General features: G+C 34.1%; 1 pseudogene; it reads left to right on the plus strand.

Moving 5' to 3' along the window:
- Positions 1–5,255, plus strand: part of LOC135226272 (uncharacterized) — a 10,807-nt pseudogene extending 5,552 nt beyond the window's left edge.
- Positions 5,256–17,500: the final 12,245 nt, after the last annotated feature.

Consider the following 17,500-nt stretch of genomic DNA (forward strand, 5'->3'; position numbering starts at 1 on the left):
ATGATTCAAAATTCCTTATGTAATACCCAACTTATTGTTAGCTTAATTTGTGACAGCACAATATGCCCTATGACCCACTCAGTCTTATATTCCACCGTGACCTTAGAGTTCTCAGTGAAATTGAAAACTAATGTATTTTCACGAAGTGTACCTAATTGCCTAAGGGGACCTGAATACTAATACGACCGTAAACTCCGCAATGAATATCAGAAATCGCTCCTGAAAGCAATATATATTTAACAACTTACTTACAAGTGATGAATAACTTCTCTGAATCGTGAAAAAAATTTAAATTAATTCTTTTTCAGCAGAATCCCTTTTCATTTACTCCAACTATTTAAACTATTTATATGGCAGTACATTGGAGAAGAGGAAAGCTCAAATGTATAATATATATATATATATATATATATATATATATATATATATATATATATATGAATTATTATCACATCACCGTGATTCGTATAGATTATTCGAGCTACAAATGTCCTTTAATATTTAATTCTCTCTACCTCGGAATTAATATAGTTTCATAAATGTTAGCCGAATCGATAACTCACTGAAGTCCTGATTTCTTTTCTGTCCGCTGGGCGGTGGTTCGAACCCACGAGAGGACGAAATTATCATCAAAAATAAAATTACCCTTTGGTTTACATATATGAATATATATTAATTCCGCGGTAGAGGGAATTAGATATTAAAGGACATTTGTAGCTCTAATATATATATATATATATATATATATATATATATATATATATATATATATATATATATATATATATATGCTACTGTGTGTGTGCGGGTGTGTGTTGCCGCGCCCGTGATTGTGGCGAAGGCGTATATCAATGTTTATTCTTTTTCCTAAGATGATATTCCTCTCATACGGCCAACATTATTCTTCGTACTCCAGGGCTGGTAATTAGTTTTTCATTATCTTAGCCAAGGAAACAGAATGTGTCCCTTTTGGTAATGTCGTACACATTATTAAACGTAATGAATATTTCCCTTTCTACTTACCTACGCTTATACTTCAGTTATTTCATTTCGGAAAAAATGAAGATAGAAATATGCTCTCTTTTAAAATGCTTTGTAACTTTTCCATAGTAAGTGTTGGCAGCATATGAATTCCGAAAGGCAGACTTCAACATTTGATTGCATTTCCAAGATCTTATATTTCAGTCTGCTGGGCTTCTTTTAAAAAGCTTCGCGTACAATATTAAAGAACAATGAGTGTTGGAGAAACCATCCTCATGAGCAGCAGTTTCATATTGCATATTCGCAATTCAATGAATACTCTCAATGAATATTCCTGAGCGCTTGAAATTATTCATTGACATAAAAGCTTGAGTATTCATTAGGCTTTATTTAAATTACTCCTGCATTCATTATTGTCAAAATTGATTATGGGGTTTACATCTCTGATTAGACTATACTACGCCTTTTGATAAGTAGAAAGTAAAATATTATTAGTTTTTACTTTTCTGTCTAAGAAAACTATTGAGATGGCTATTCGTCTGTCCGTCGCACTTTTTCTGTCCGTGCTCAGATCTTAAAGACCTACCGATACTAAAAGGCTTCAAATTGGTACATTGATCATCCACCCTCCATTCATCAAACATACCAAATTGCATCCCTGTAGCCACAGTAATTTTTATCATATTGAAAGTTTAAGTTCCATGGATCGTGCATCTGGCACCGCTAGGGGTGCCAACTGCCGACGCATCTTCACTTGACAGTATATGGGGAGCAACTGAGCTCTGACCGGTAGCGGCTGCGAGTTTCATATTGCAGAATATCGAGAATTTCATACAACATTATATGCTGTACAGAAAACTCGATTGGCCCGAAGACACTTCGGCGCATTTTTAACTTATTTCAAAACCAAGTCTATTCAGATAACTCCCACGGCATGGGTCAAGTCTAAAGGTACTAAAGTCTTACTTTAGGGTGAGAATCACCCATCAGATCTGTTCCACATGAACGTACCTAGTTTCTGAACGTTTTCTAAAGGTGACTTTCACCAACTAGAACACTTGGAAACTCCGGTAAACCGTTCGGATCTCGTTCGTCTTGTGGGGAATGTAAAACCGAAGCCGTAGCCGTCGTGCCAATGCTTTCAGAACTCGTGAGTTTTAGTTCCCTTTGTTGAAGGCAAACTCAGGCAGGCTTTTTCTTTCCTATTGTATTTGTACTTGTATCTGTGCGTGTTCGTTGTTAAATGCACGATTATTTCTTGATATATTCCCCTAAATTATATATATTCTATATATATTTAGTTCTGCTACTTTTTCCTTTATGATTTGCTTTCTATTCGTCATAAATCATCATAGAATAATAATAATAATAATAATAATAATAATAATAATAATAATAATAATAATAATAATAATAATAATAATAATAAAATAATAATAATAATAATAATAATAATAATAATAATAATAATAATAATAATAATAATAATAATAATAATGCTGTATATCAGGTCCACAAAAAAATTTGAAATGAAGATGAACCCATGACAGTGTTCGAAAGCTCTTATACCGTTTTTTATTAAATTAACATTATTCACCACTGAATATTATTGTAGACCTGATATGCAGCATATCCCGTTTCCGATCAAAGAGGAGAAAAACTTACACTAATAATAATAATAATAATAATAATAATAATAATAATAATAATAATAATAATAATAATAATAATAATAAACCATGGGACACCAGAGTTAAAAAGAAAGAAAGGGAAAAAATGGATAAGTATCAAGACCTGAAAATAGAAATAAGAAGGATATGGGATATGCCAGCGGAAATTGTACTTACAATCATAGGAACACTAGGCACGATCCCAAGATCCCTGAAAAGGAATCTGGAAAAACTAGACTGAAGTAGCTCAAGGACTCATGCAGAAGAGTGTGATCCTAGAAACGGCGCACATAGTAAGAAAAGTGATGGACTCCTAAGGAGGCAGGATGCAACCCGGAACCCCACACTATAAATACCACCTACTATCGTTTCCAGAGGCCGTGTAATAGTGTTTTTCCCAAATATCTAACAAACCGGCTTATGAATTTCCATGAAACTACAGCAATGAATGTTTCAAACATTGGCCTAATTTTTGGTGGTACAATGAACTGACAGATGTGCTTAATTAATCCGTTTACTCTTAGAAAAAAGAGGAACTTCTTCCCCTCCTTCAGAGCGTTTCGAAGAAGTGGTACTTAATGACGTAACTGTGACGCAGAGGTTCCCCCAACCCTCCTTCGGTGTTTACACCTATGGCTATCCTAGTACTCCCCCCCCCCTTTCTTCTTGCCTTCTTTCCTTCATTCCCATTGTTATTAGGCTACCGAGTAAATCCCTGTTAGGAAAGACTGTGTACTGCACATATAAAATAAGCCGGAAGAGCAATAAAATGTTTTATGGTGGTAGATAATGATTAGATGGTTAACACAAATTATCGAACATAATAGAAGAGGTTTAAAACAGGGGTGTGGAATCGCACTGAGAGATATTCTACTCGGACTCCTACAAATTTTAGATTTGTGACTAAAAAATAAAATAAAATAAAATAAAATAGAATAAAAACATTAGTAGAAATAGAAAACAATTTTTTTCCTTGAGAGAGTTTTATATTTGGAATGATGTTATTGGGGCAAGACTGGAGCAGGATTCAGAAATAATTTCACCGACTTCGACTCCTACCTCAGAGCCCTTTTAGTACATCCAAGGTAATCATCGGCAGCAGTTGTTGTAGTAGCTCTGAACTATTTCATATAGATTCGACTTTAGTCATGGCAAATATGTTGCTTTTCCTCGCTATTGCAAAACTACAATTGCGCTGAAACTCTTCACCATTTACAACAGAGAGAAAGAAAGAAACCGCCTGAAAATTAGTATAAATCGGTAAGAAAAGTATGACTTTAAGAAGTACATGATATATTGCAATATACTGCTAGCCATATATATATATATATATATATATATATATATATATATATATATATATAATATATATATATATATATTTAAATGTATTTTTTTTCTACAGGCCATGTGAACGAGTTGCTGATGCTATGGGGATGACTCCGAACGCTCTCCGAGTGTTGGTGAGCCGTGGAAATATTCCTCATCCACCTGAAACACCAACTGCATCATCAAATACGTCGCCTCTGGTCTTTGACAACTTCACCGTTGGTTCCATTAGGAGACATGTGCACAGCATGTGTGCTGCTAAGCGATTTTTCACTATTGCCACTTTAGCGGAAGAACTTACAATGCTAAATATCATTCCTGAAGAAACATCTGAAACCCATAACATGGGTTTCCAGTACAAAACATCCCAGAGGAAAATGTACGTAAGGAAAGAAACTTTGGACGTCGTTTGCCGCCGAGTTGATGCTCTACGATCCCTCCAGCAACATCGTGATGAAGGAAGAGAAGTAGTGTATGTCGATGAGACGTGGTTTACGACGAGAATGTAACATAGCAAGGAGTGGGTGGACACCTCTCAATCTGTCACCAGTGCCACCTACAGCCGGCAGTTGCCACCAGGAGAAGGAGAGAGGTTTGTGGTGGTAGCAGGTGGTACAGCTAAAGGTTTTGTAGAAAATTCATATTTATGCTTCCCTGCGAAAAATAAAACAGGCGACTACCATGGAGAAATGAATTCAGAGATATTTATTCGGTGGCTAACATCACAGCTCCTGCCGTCGCTTGAGGATCCTTCGGTGCTGGTGCTAGACAACGCCCCATACCATAGCCAATTGACAGGAGATAGCCGATGTCCAACAACAGCTACAAAAAAGGAGGATTTGGTTAACTGGCTCAGGTCTCGAAAAATACAGTATCCAGCTCACGCAACACGCCCTGAGCTTCTAAAGATATGCAGGGGCAACCGGCCGAAACCAGTTTACATTGTGGATAATATAATCCGTGAATGGGGCCATGAAGTGGTTCGCTTGCCCCCTGCCCATCCTGAGCTCAACGCCATCGAGCAGGTGTGGGGCTGTATGAAACGACAGGTGCGCTCCTCGTTGCAGCGGTTTACCCGTGCTGATCTCTTTGCCAGGCTTGAAGAGGCCAGGCTTGCTGTAACAGGGGAGACGTGGGCTGGCGGTGTCAGATCAAGATATTTTGAAGATGATTACTGGCTTTCAGATAATATTCAAGACAGTATAGATCCGGTCATCATCAACATTGATAGTGACGAGGAAAACGATCTTTTCCTTGAGAGTGATGATGAGTAAAATGTATGTGTCCATTTCTTGTTTTTTTTTTTTTCATCCCTCATATATCTATGCTTTCCAGCAATTGGTGATAAACATTATTTTGGAAAAGCCAAGCTAATGAATACATGTAGACAATGTCAATGGATTTCTCAAAGTAAGGTTGATTGGTTCATTAATTGAAGTCTGGTATAATTCCAGTGACAAAGTCGCAATGATATTTGTCACATACCTTTTAAGTAACAAAAATAGGTACTGGTACTTATAACGTAAATAAATATATAAAACTATAGGTTGAAATATAATAAATCTTATGTATGTATGAACACACACACACATATATATATATATTATATATATATATATATATATTATATATATATATACATATAATATATATATATATATTTATATATATATATATATATATATATATGTATATATATATGATTTCAAAATTTATCAAATGGTCGATGTCAATGCCCATATATGAAACATCTTTTAGAAGTCTACCTTCTAAGGAATTCAAGCTACTCTCTCTGGTGAAATTGATATGATAAATTATATCAAACAATGCTCTGTCATTTTCTTCCTGGCAATTGATGTATCGAGTAACCTGTGTTGTATGGAAGAATGAGTCCTACGGCTTAACCTAAAGAAAACTATATTTCTGTTGCTTTATCAACACTCGCTTGAAGTGCGAAGTGTAGGGTTAGCATGGCTTCTTTCGTCTCCTGTCATAAGTCTCATTCTTGATCTTCAATGTAAGTGAGTGGGTAAGATATAAAAGGTTGGTCTTGTGTTTAGGTAAAGTCTAAAGTCACGAATCACATTACCAGGTATGCTGAACTTTTACTGACAAAGAATTTCGTATTGCTTGGGGTAGGTCATATAGACAATTATCTATGGAGTTAAACAGGCGTTTAACAATTCGGGGGATGGGAGGTACAGGGGAAGAAACGTTATACCAACGTCACTGAGGGACGTCATCACTTTTGCGAATGTGTGGGTGGCTAGGACTGGCTTTAGCCTCATTTTTTTAAGTAAAAAAGTTAATGAAACGTAATTGGCAATGCACAGTATTTCCCAAAATTAAGCCATTGTATGAAGCGCTCCCTGCTTTGATATCATGGAAATCCATCAGTTATTTTAGGAGTTATTTAAAAAAAACACTATTACACGGCCTCTGGAAACGTTAGTAGTCGAATTGGAGGACTGTGATAAACCCCCCAAAAAATAAATAAATAAAAATAATAATAGATAAATAAATAAATAAGTAAATAGATAAATAAATAAATATTCAACAACAGAAAAACGATGATGATAAGATTGTAAGGCGGATGAACAGCTATTATTTGCAATAATAATAATAATAATAATAATAATAATAATAATAATAATAATAATAATAATAATAATAATAATAATAATACGTCGTCTTTCTAATAAACAGAAGAATTTGAGGTAAACTGACCTGAGATAATCTTGAATAAGCTCTCTCTCTCTCTCTCTCTCTCTCTCTCTCTCTCTCTCTCTCTCTCTCTCTCTCTGGGTTTCCGAAAAGAAGCAAGATGATCAACAGAAAACTCTCAAGGCTAACAAAAAACGTTGAGACCTTAACACATAATAAAAACCAATACAGTAAAGCCACATTTAGCAATATTTCGAGGAAAGAGAGACGAAATAACAAAGGTTACACTAAACGATAGAAGCTGATAATGATTCTCGTCAAGGAAATGAACATACCAATATATTACAAGGATTCGATGATGTTGCCAAGTGCATACCAGTCATTCTTATCGAAAACTAAACTGGAGTTGTTCATTTTCAAAGGATATGTTTGGTGAGGGAGATCATTTTACGCGGAATGCAATACGACGCTACATTTTAATCACATTACCTCGTCATTTCGCAATGGGAGTTAGAAAGGTAAAAAAAAAATAAGAGTTCTAGTTTAAATGGTAACGAGAACAGACTGCAAATTTCAAAAACAGCGCATTAGAGATAACATTATGGTATAAATTATTCAATAATCAAGTCAGGATTATATTTGCTAATTCAAATTACATTTCTGTTAATTAACGGCGTAAAGTCCTGAGATATTATAAAAAAAATAATAAATAAAACGTTTTCCGAATGCAGAATTCAGGAATGAATTAGTGCTGATATAAACATTTCAATTTAGACAGGCTGTTTACTAAGTCACAAGACCTCAGCCGTATTTCCTGGTAAACATAAAACTACAAAAATGCTACAGGTAATTAGGATATATATTTTGAAGGTTCAGGACCAATTATTACAAATACAATAAAGAAATCGATATTTATGATTTAAAGCGCAATATGGAACATTTGTATCATATATAAATCCTTTTACGATTAATATGGTGCCAAAAGAAAAAAAAAATTACTACATACGAATACTTTAAATTTGATCATCTGGTATTTGGAAGCAAAAGTCTTCTGAGGATTTCTCAAATATAGTGGTATATGCAGAGTATATCTTTACAACAGGTTTTATACTGAGATATCCCTCTGGTACATAGTCCGATCTGGGTACATTTACCAAACCACGCTAAAAAAAAAAAAAAAAAAAAAAAAAAAAAAATTGCGGTTCGGCAACAGATCGAAGTTTCCTTCGTTGTTTCAGAACAAATTTTTTTCCTCCTGTGTCCCATCACAGGACGAAAATATGTATGAGTTTCCGACGTCCACTAAAAGATTCGTGAATAGTAATAGGAAACGCAGAGATCAATTTCAAAAGAAAAGACAAATTGCAATAGTTCAGCTCAGGGACTTTGGTGTAGAATGACAATTGTAAACAGAGACTGGCGCATAAACATATATCAAATGATGGGCAAAACGTACAAATAATAAATGACGCTGGTCATCTAGAACAGTCTAATTGTTTGTTTGTATGGTGTTTCTACGTTGCGTGGAACCAGTGGTTATTCAGCAACGGGACCAACGGCTTTATACGTGACTTCCGAACTATGTCGAGAGGGAACTTCTATCACCAGAAATACAAATCTCTAACCCTTCAGTGGAATGCCCGGGAATCGAACTTGCGGCCACCGAGGTGGCACACCAAGACCAAACCGATCACGCCACCGAAGCGCTCGTAATATACCTTACGATATATTTTTTATTTACTACTTATCTTCAGACTTGTCAGAAAATCCATATAAATAGGGATATTGATCACAGAGTTCTTTCTGACACCGACGATAAAACGAAGGATCAATATAAAATTAGCGAACTCACTATTTTTCACGACAATATAATACCACATTGATTTATATACGTAATACATATACACATTATGTATATATACACATATATATATATATATATATATATATATATATATATATATATATATATATCAATTCAAGCTACAAATGTCCTTTAATATCTAAATTCACTTTACCTCCCAAATGATATATTTTTCTATATGTACCGAAGGGGAATTTTTTAGTTGATAACAATTTCGTCCCCATGGGATCGAACCACCGTCCAAGTGGACGGGGACGAAATCAGGAACAGTCAGTGACGCTATCCAATCAGCCACTTGGACGGTGGTTCGATCCCATGGGGGACGAAATTGTTATCAACAAAAAAATTCCCCTTCGGTACATATATGAAAATATATCATTTGGGAGGTAAAGTGAATTTAGATATTAAAGGACATTGTAGCTTGAATTGATATATAAATGGATCACGGTTCGATGTGATAATTATTCATATATATATATATATACATATATATATATATATATATATATATATATTTATATATATAAATATATATATATATATATATATATATATATATATATATATATATATATATATACATAAATCAAAGTGGTATAATATTGTCGTGAAAATTAGTGGGTTCGCTAATCCTGATATGATCCAAAACGACGTATATATGTAAGATATAACTCGAGTGTTTTTCTCTGAAGATAAGTAAGAAAGACTAATGTTTCCTTATGGTCAATATTGACTAATGCAATATGAGCTTTGATGACAGCTTTATATTCCAGTCAGCTGTCCCTTGAAAAGGTATTGGAACAAAATAGGAATTTTGGGGCCTTTTTTAGATATTGACCCCCAAGATTTTTAACCGATATGTAGCCACTTTTGCGGCGGTGTTAAGTAGAAGCCAGTTTTGGGGATGACCGTAAAACCATAAAACAAAAGACTGTAAATATCCTAAAGATTATGACCACCGAGAACTATTGGTCCTAGATAACGACACACCCAAACTTTGTAAGGGGATCACTATCTAAGAAAGATATAAATTCTATATATCATCATGATATACGTATTAAAGTGTAAAAAAAAATAAATAAATAATAATAATAATAATAATAATAATAATAATAATAATAATAATAATAATAATAGACAGAAAACGTCATATTGAGCGTCTGAAAACAAGCGAAGCATTCCTCCCTCCCCTTACCCGCTTCCGGAGAGCGATCACGTTCAGCTAATGAACTGCCGAATATTCTAAAAAAAACAAAAGAAATCATCGCCAAGTGTCAGTTTCACGGAAGCATGGAATTTTCTCTCCTCTCCTTCTTTCTTTCTTTCTGTCTTTCGCTGACTCCCTCTATTTATTTTTCCGAGCGCATTCTTCCTCCCTTTGCAGGACGGAACAAAGGCTTCCCTGGTTTTATAACTAAGCTCCGTGGCCTCTGGTTCCCTTTTGGTTACAGATATTCCCAAAGGGGGTCGCCCCTTTTTTACATCTATTGTAAAACACTTATTGCTTTACATCTGATCTGATCCGGGCTTTACCTTTCCTCTCGTTCTCTCTTTCTCCTCCCCTGCATGTGGAGTCTATGAGGCGGTTTCGTGCTGATTTCAAAATTCATTTGCAACATTTAACTCTCAAGACCCCACTGCTTATGCTACCTGATAAAAATGCCGTGTGTGAGACACATGCACACATTATATATATATATATATATATATATATATATATATATATATATATATATATATAGATAGAGAGAGAGAGAAAGAGAGAGAAGAGAGAGAGAGAAGGTTTTAATATAAGACTGAAAAGATGTAAAGATCTGCATAAACTTACTATATATATATAATATATAGATATATATATATATATATATATATATATAGTATATATATCTAAATATATCTATAGCTATATATATATATTCTATATATATATATATATATATATATATATCCTATATATATAGATATCTATATAGTAATATATTATCTATATATATATATATATATATATATATGATATATATATCTATCTATATAGATATCTATATATAGATATTGTATATATATATATATATATATATATATATATATATATATCTATATCTATATATAGATATCTATATGTGTTTTGCATGCACGTATATGTATGCCCGAGTAAATTACATTTCTCTTTCCCTCACAATATTTCTCCCCTCTCTCTCCAGCAAATACTACACTTACATCGTAATTAGACTTTCATTATCTTGCATAAGGAGGCAGAAATTTTCCCCCTTGCTTATAATTAAACGCTCATATATTTCTCTTTTCCTTCCCATCTTTACCCACTATTCGCTCCCCCCTCCTTTAACCTTTTCTTATTCATTTTTTTATTATGTCCCTCCAATTTTTTTTAAATGTTTTTAAGAATAGGATACTTTTAAAAGACTTTTTTTTATTTAACTATATTTTGAAAGTAAGGTGATGTTTTTGCTTGCAATTTTATACTCACATATACTTCATACATACATACATACATCATACATACATACATACATACATACATACATACATACATACATAATATAAAACAAATCACGAATCAATAGAATTATGGAAAGATATATGTACCGAGTTGCAACAAAGAAAAATGCAACGAAAAAATATGATAAAATGATATATATGGACTATTTTCGTTAGTTGTTTAATTTGGTATGGTCTCCCCCAGTACAGTGCATTCAGAAATGGGTTTATGGACACACACACACACACACACACACACACATATATATATATATTAATGCCCTTACGAAACTCATCTTCTTCACGTTTGGGTCAGTACCAGTTGGTTATGATAAATTTCTTTTTGTTGCAGGCGTCCAAGCTGCTATGGACAACATATCAAACGATTCAAGAGACGAACCGCCACTTCGAAGATATAGGCGATTAGCTGGTTTGCCGTTGGAGAACGAGGGGATAACGTGAAGAGCCAACTACATCATCAAACAGGCTATTTGTAAACTAGTCAAAAAAACAAAGTTCTTGTATGGTCACTGTTAGTAATTCAGATTGACAAGGAGGACCGTGCAGGTCATCGAAAGCTTTCTGCTGTGTATTTTAAAATAACAATATCAAACAGACATATTATTGTGGATTTACTTTTCCATATTATTATTATTATTATTATTATTATTATTATTATTATTATTATTATTATTATTATTATTATTATTTTTTTTTTTTGTCTATCACAGTCTTCCAATTCCACTGGGTGGTATTTACAATGTGGGGTTCCGCGTTGCACCCTGCTTCCTTAGGAGTTGTTGTTAGTAATTATTATTATTATTATTATTATTATTATTATTATTATTATTATTATTATTATTATTATTATTAAAAGAAGATGAACCAAAACATATGGAACAAGCACACAAAGAAATCAACAATAGAAAAGAAACAAAAATACAATAACAAGTCAGCATCTTTCAGGAATCATGGTAGTGGTACTTACTTACATAGGAAAAAAATCAAAACTTGCGAGTACCACAAGTCAATCAAAAATAGACACGAGAAAAACTATGCACTTTTAATAAAAAAAAAAGTCGACAACTGTCATTCTTTTATTTTTACACTCAAAGCAAGATTACGAGTCGATTCAGCAAAAGACAAAGGCAACAACGGTTCTGAACAACGAAAATGAAACTTTGTTTAATCTACACTCGTTTTTTTTTTTCCATCTGCCCACCCGTCTGTGGCGTTCACACATGGTAACACTGCGTCCCGGGTTTTAAATAAAACCCGGGACGCAGTGTTACCATAAAGCCCGGGACGCAGTGTTACCCATGCGCGAACACCACAGGCGGGTGGACAGATGGAAAAAAACCCGAGTATAGTGTGACATGTTTTTGAAACGTTCCGAAACAATAAAACAAAGTCGAGCAATATAACGGAGAGTGACGGACGAGTTCCGGAGTGTTTTCGAAACAATGGAACAGATTCCAGCGATGTCGAATCATGTACGAAAGTTATGTGAACCTTTGCTCCGGCTGGAAAATATCCGAGAGAGACCGTTGTTAAATAAAATATACGTTGTTTAGATAATTTTTAACGATAATTCCTGGTATGCGTTTTTTGAAATAGGATTCTTTTCGCGCCGATGGAAGCTTTTCATGTAGAAATGAACGCTGGGTTCAAATAGCGTTAACACATCCGAAAGGATCAGTATCTTAAAAACGATATGAAATTGAGTAAGCTTTCAGTAAATAGCTTATATCCTGCTTTTTAGTCGAAATGAGTTACTAGACAATCTTACTGAACTTAATTTCATAACAGGTTAAAAAATAACCTACCCCTTTGAACAAATACGTAGACGGACTAACAAATTGACATTCGAAAAAGTAGTAGTTCAGAAGATGAGTAAAACCTTTTTGATGGTTGATAAAAAAAAGACACTTGAAGGTCATAGGGAAAATTAAAAAAAATAAAAACTTAAAGGTTTTCTGTTTTAACAACACTTTAAGAAGACATCTATAAAACGTTATTATAATTGATACCACGAACTTATGGATTTTTTATTTTCTTTTTTTAGCTGACGGTACAAATCTACTGACGAGACGTTCACTGAAAAAATCGAAAATCTGATTTGCATAATATTTATTTTTCGAATGCTTTTAAAATTTGCAGATCTTTGCTTATGCGTGGCAAAAAATTATGCCAGCAAAAGAGAACCAGTATACCTGCGACATTTTCTCATTTGAGTAGGCTTAATTTTTTTTTTTATTTTGCCACACGATTTAAATGAAAGTTTAATTTCCCATATCCTGAGAGACTTAATTTTTCAAAATGCGTTGATGACGCGGTCTTTCCCTCGACTCAAGTTTGAAATTACTACAAAGAATGGAAGAACTGTTGATTTACGAAATGATTTACGAAACAGATTAGAGAAGCGCAATCACTAAAGTCACATGCAGATTATTAACTCCTTTTTACAATAATAATCTATCTCCTCTGCAAGATATCCCCAGATGAGTAATACTGCTTCCGGTCTCCAGAGATCCGTTTTCGTAAAATTAATGATATATATATATATATATATATATATATATATATATATATACATATATATATAATACATATATATATTATATATATATATATATATATTATATATATATATGGAAGAGTATTTATCAATCTGAGTGGTAAATTCGCAACACTAAGCTTTATTTTAAATAGTTCCTTAAGTAGCGATACATCTCTGTAAGTGCTCTATCATTTCATAAGTAACATGACAGCTTAACTTTAATACCACTTCTAAGAAAACACCAGATCTCTAACCAAGTCATTTCACTTCTAGTAAGTAACATCACTTCCTTTTCAGCAGATGTACAAGATCCCTACAAATATACGATTGTTCTTCTACACTTAAAAAAAATAATTCTTTAATAATCTAACGCTTTGAATTCGACTATCATTCTTTGAAGCTTCAATTCCTTTAAGTTCGTGACGCTTAATTTATTTACTTATATCCATATTTTTGGGGAGGTTGATTAACTCCGGGTCTGGTCAACCAAAGGAAAGCGGACCACCAATCTCACTAAGGTCTGCACCGAGGAAAATATAATCACACAATAAAATCAATATACTCCTTGACAGGTCGGCGAATGAAATTAGAGAGAGAGAGAGAGAGAGAGAGAGAGAGAGAGAGAGAGAGAGAGAGAGAGAGAGAGAGAGAGAGAGAGCAATGACAAGAATGAAATGACGAACGAGATTTCGATTTGAATTCGAGGCACTTAAAACTTTCCTAAGTAATTAAAGTCTAATGGTGTAATGGAATAAGTTTAGGAATTTTCGAGGACTAATTATCAACATATTTCACGGAGGCGCGCTTTAATTATAACGAATTCAGACATTTTATATATATATACGTATATATGAAGAGTCAATTTACGCGCGAAGGCGTTAAACTTTCAAGCGATTTTCTTTTTTTTTTCTTTCTTTCTCCCGCGAAATGAAATTTTCAGTGGGTGGCTTTGTGGAATTTCAAATGAATGTCATAAAACAACAGTGAGAGAGAGAGAGAGAGAGAGAGAGAGAGAGAGAGAGAGAGAGAGAGAGGAGGAATTCGTTTCACTTCGCAGAGGGGAAAGAGTCTAATTAAAAGGTCTTCAGAATTAATGTAAATACAAATGCGGAAGTATCTGTATATTTGCATATACTTACATACACACACACACACATACACACAGATATATATATATATATATATATATATATATATATATATATATATATATATATATATATATATATATATATATATATATATATATATATATATATATATATATATATATATATATATATATATCAAATTATATATATGACCAACCCCGCTTGGCCCAGGAAAACTTAGAATGACAATTGAGCATTTATTTAGTAAACCCCCCCCTAAACCTAAAGAACCCCTAAACATAAACACATCCCCTACTGAACCTTAAACACCACCACTAAACCTAAACTTACACCACTGTACCGAAACATAAAACAGTAAACCTAAACTGCCCCACTTCTAACCATAAACTCAGCCCCCTAACCTACTACACACGCCCACTCAACCTAAACACATTATCCACTAGACCTAAACATCCCTCCCACCAAATCTAAACACACCTCGACTAAACCTAAATGCAGGCCCCAACTTAAACTAAACATATCCCCAATTAAAACCTAAACACACCCCCACTAAACATAACCACATCCACTACTATACATAAACACATCCACGCTAAACCAAAACTCACTCCGCTAAACATTAACACAACCCCGACTACATCTAAACACACACCACACAGAAAACCTAAACAGACCCCTGACTAAACATAAATGCACCACCACTATACCTAAACACACACACCTCCTATAAACTTAAACACACGCGCCCTTACTAAAGTTAAACGCACTCCCCTAAACCCAGACATTCCCTAAATCAAAGCACACTCCCCAGTAAACCTAAACACACCTCAACTAAAGCTAATCACAACCCTACCATACCAAAATTCAGTCCCACTAAAGCTAAATGTACCGTTAGTGTCCACTAAACCTAAACGCCCCTCCCTACAAAACTAAGCACACTACTTACTAAACCTAAACATCCTTCCCACCAAACCTAAGAGCACTTCGCACTAAACCTAAACACACACAACCCTCTAAACGTAAATGCACTTCCACCAAAGCTAATTACATGCCAAACTAAACTTAAATACCCCTGAATCGAGACACATCCTCAATAAACTTAAACAAAAAATTCCCCACTAAACCGAAGCACACATCCCCCCCCCCAAACCTAAACATATCCTCCACTAAACATAAACAAACACCACCAACAAAACTTAAACACACCTCTTAGTAAACCTAAATGTAACCCACCCTCCCCAACCCCAGTAAACCTAAACTCCTCTCACTAAACCTAAATGTACCCCACACTAAGCCCAAACTCATGCCCCCTGCTAAAGGTATAAGGGGCAAATAACAAATGTATATAGATATCTGTATCAAAAGGCAAATAGAAACAAAAAAACACCCTTATCGATGCATGAGTAGCTCAAATACAGTCAGTCGAGCAGATTGAAATGACTAAAGATTTTAATTTATAACATTTCCACGTCAGGTTTTATAAAAACAGAAAAAAAAAAAGATATGAATCTCCTCCGTTTTCTATACACAAAAGACAAGTGCGTGTTGCCATCACCCCATACAAGCCTTCGGACAAAACAATTATTCAATAGTCATAAAATCAATTGGCTTGAAGGTTTTCCGTGTGAATTTCACGCCTAAATGGAAACAGATTCTTAAATCCGAAGATTTACTATGAATATCATGGCATGTATAAATGTTTGTCTCATATGGTTAACATCACAACAGTCTTGCCGTTTACTGTTGAACAGGAAATTCACAGACACTTTCCTCTCTCTTCCTATATCAGACTTTCTCCGCCACCTGGAAGCAGTATCGTATTCACTTTTATGCTCTTGAATAAACAGTTATTTTTCAAATTCTCAACTTGAATAAATAACACCTGAAACATCAGTAAGAAAAAAAAATTGGTAAAAAGTATTACCCGTTTTCACTGACTAAAAACATTATAATTATTTCGATTTTTGTTGTACTGAATTTTGAAGGCTGTTTTTTTTTTATACAAACATAATTTTCGTCATCTTGCGTTACAGATGAGCTAAGTGAAGGAATCAGAACTTTTTAGATTCTGCAAAAGGAAGTAAAGTAGTATATTATAAACACTGCATCTGCCTTCCTTCGGAGTCCAATCAGAAGGTTCGTTACAAACGGACTTTTAAATGTGGTTCCGGAGGGTGGCTGAATTTTTCTTTCATAATACTCATTTATCGTATAGTGACATCTAGCTTTGAAAGACATTAAAAATGATTCCATTCATCAAAATGTACTCCCCCCTAGGTTGCATCATGCCCTAGACCTATGTCTCAAAACTATTCCATTACATCGTGTCTAAGACCTATGGCCGACAAACTGATATATTTGTTTAAAAACGCTGCTTACTAATTGATCCACTTTCATTACAAAAAAACAAGTCAAAGTTTAAAAGACTTAACAACTTTATAAATAGGATCACATGAAAAAATACACATTTGTAAACATCTTTAAGTAGAGTAGACCGACACTGAACTGCGCTAGAAAAGCAAGTACGGCAAACTAGGCCTAGGCCTAGAGCAATTTTCTATAGAAAAAATAAAAACTGCAGAAAATACGAACAGCAAGTATGAATTGGCTGTCAGTAAAGAATGGTTTAACTAAATTCTATTCGGTAAAGTAAATATAGTTAAACAAATTAAAAGCCCGTCTCTCAAATTAAATATCTTTTGAGTTAAGTAGCCGATTTCACTAATACGTCTACTGACGTCTCTCATTCTTAGGCCTAACCTCTGTTTACATTGCGAATTCACACCGCAGTTCAGTAGGTCTGGGTTGTCAAAATATACAACGG

The sequence above is a fragment of the Macrobrachium nipponense genome, chromosome 14 (assembly GCF_015104395.2).
Source record: "Macrobrachium nipponense isolate FS-2020 chromosome 14, ASM1510439v2, whole genome shotgun sequence".
NCBI lineage: Eukaryota > Metazoa > Arthropoda > Malacostraca > Decapoda > Palaemonidae > Macrobrachium > Macrobrachium nipponense.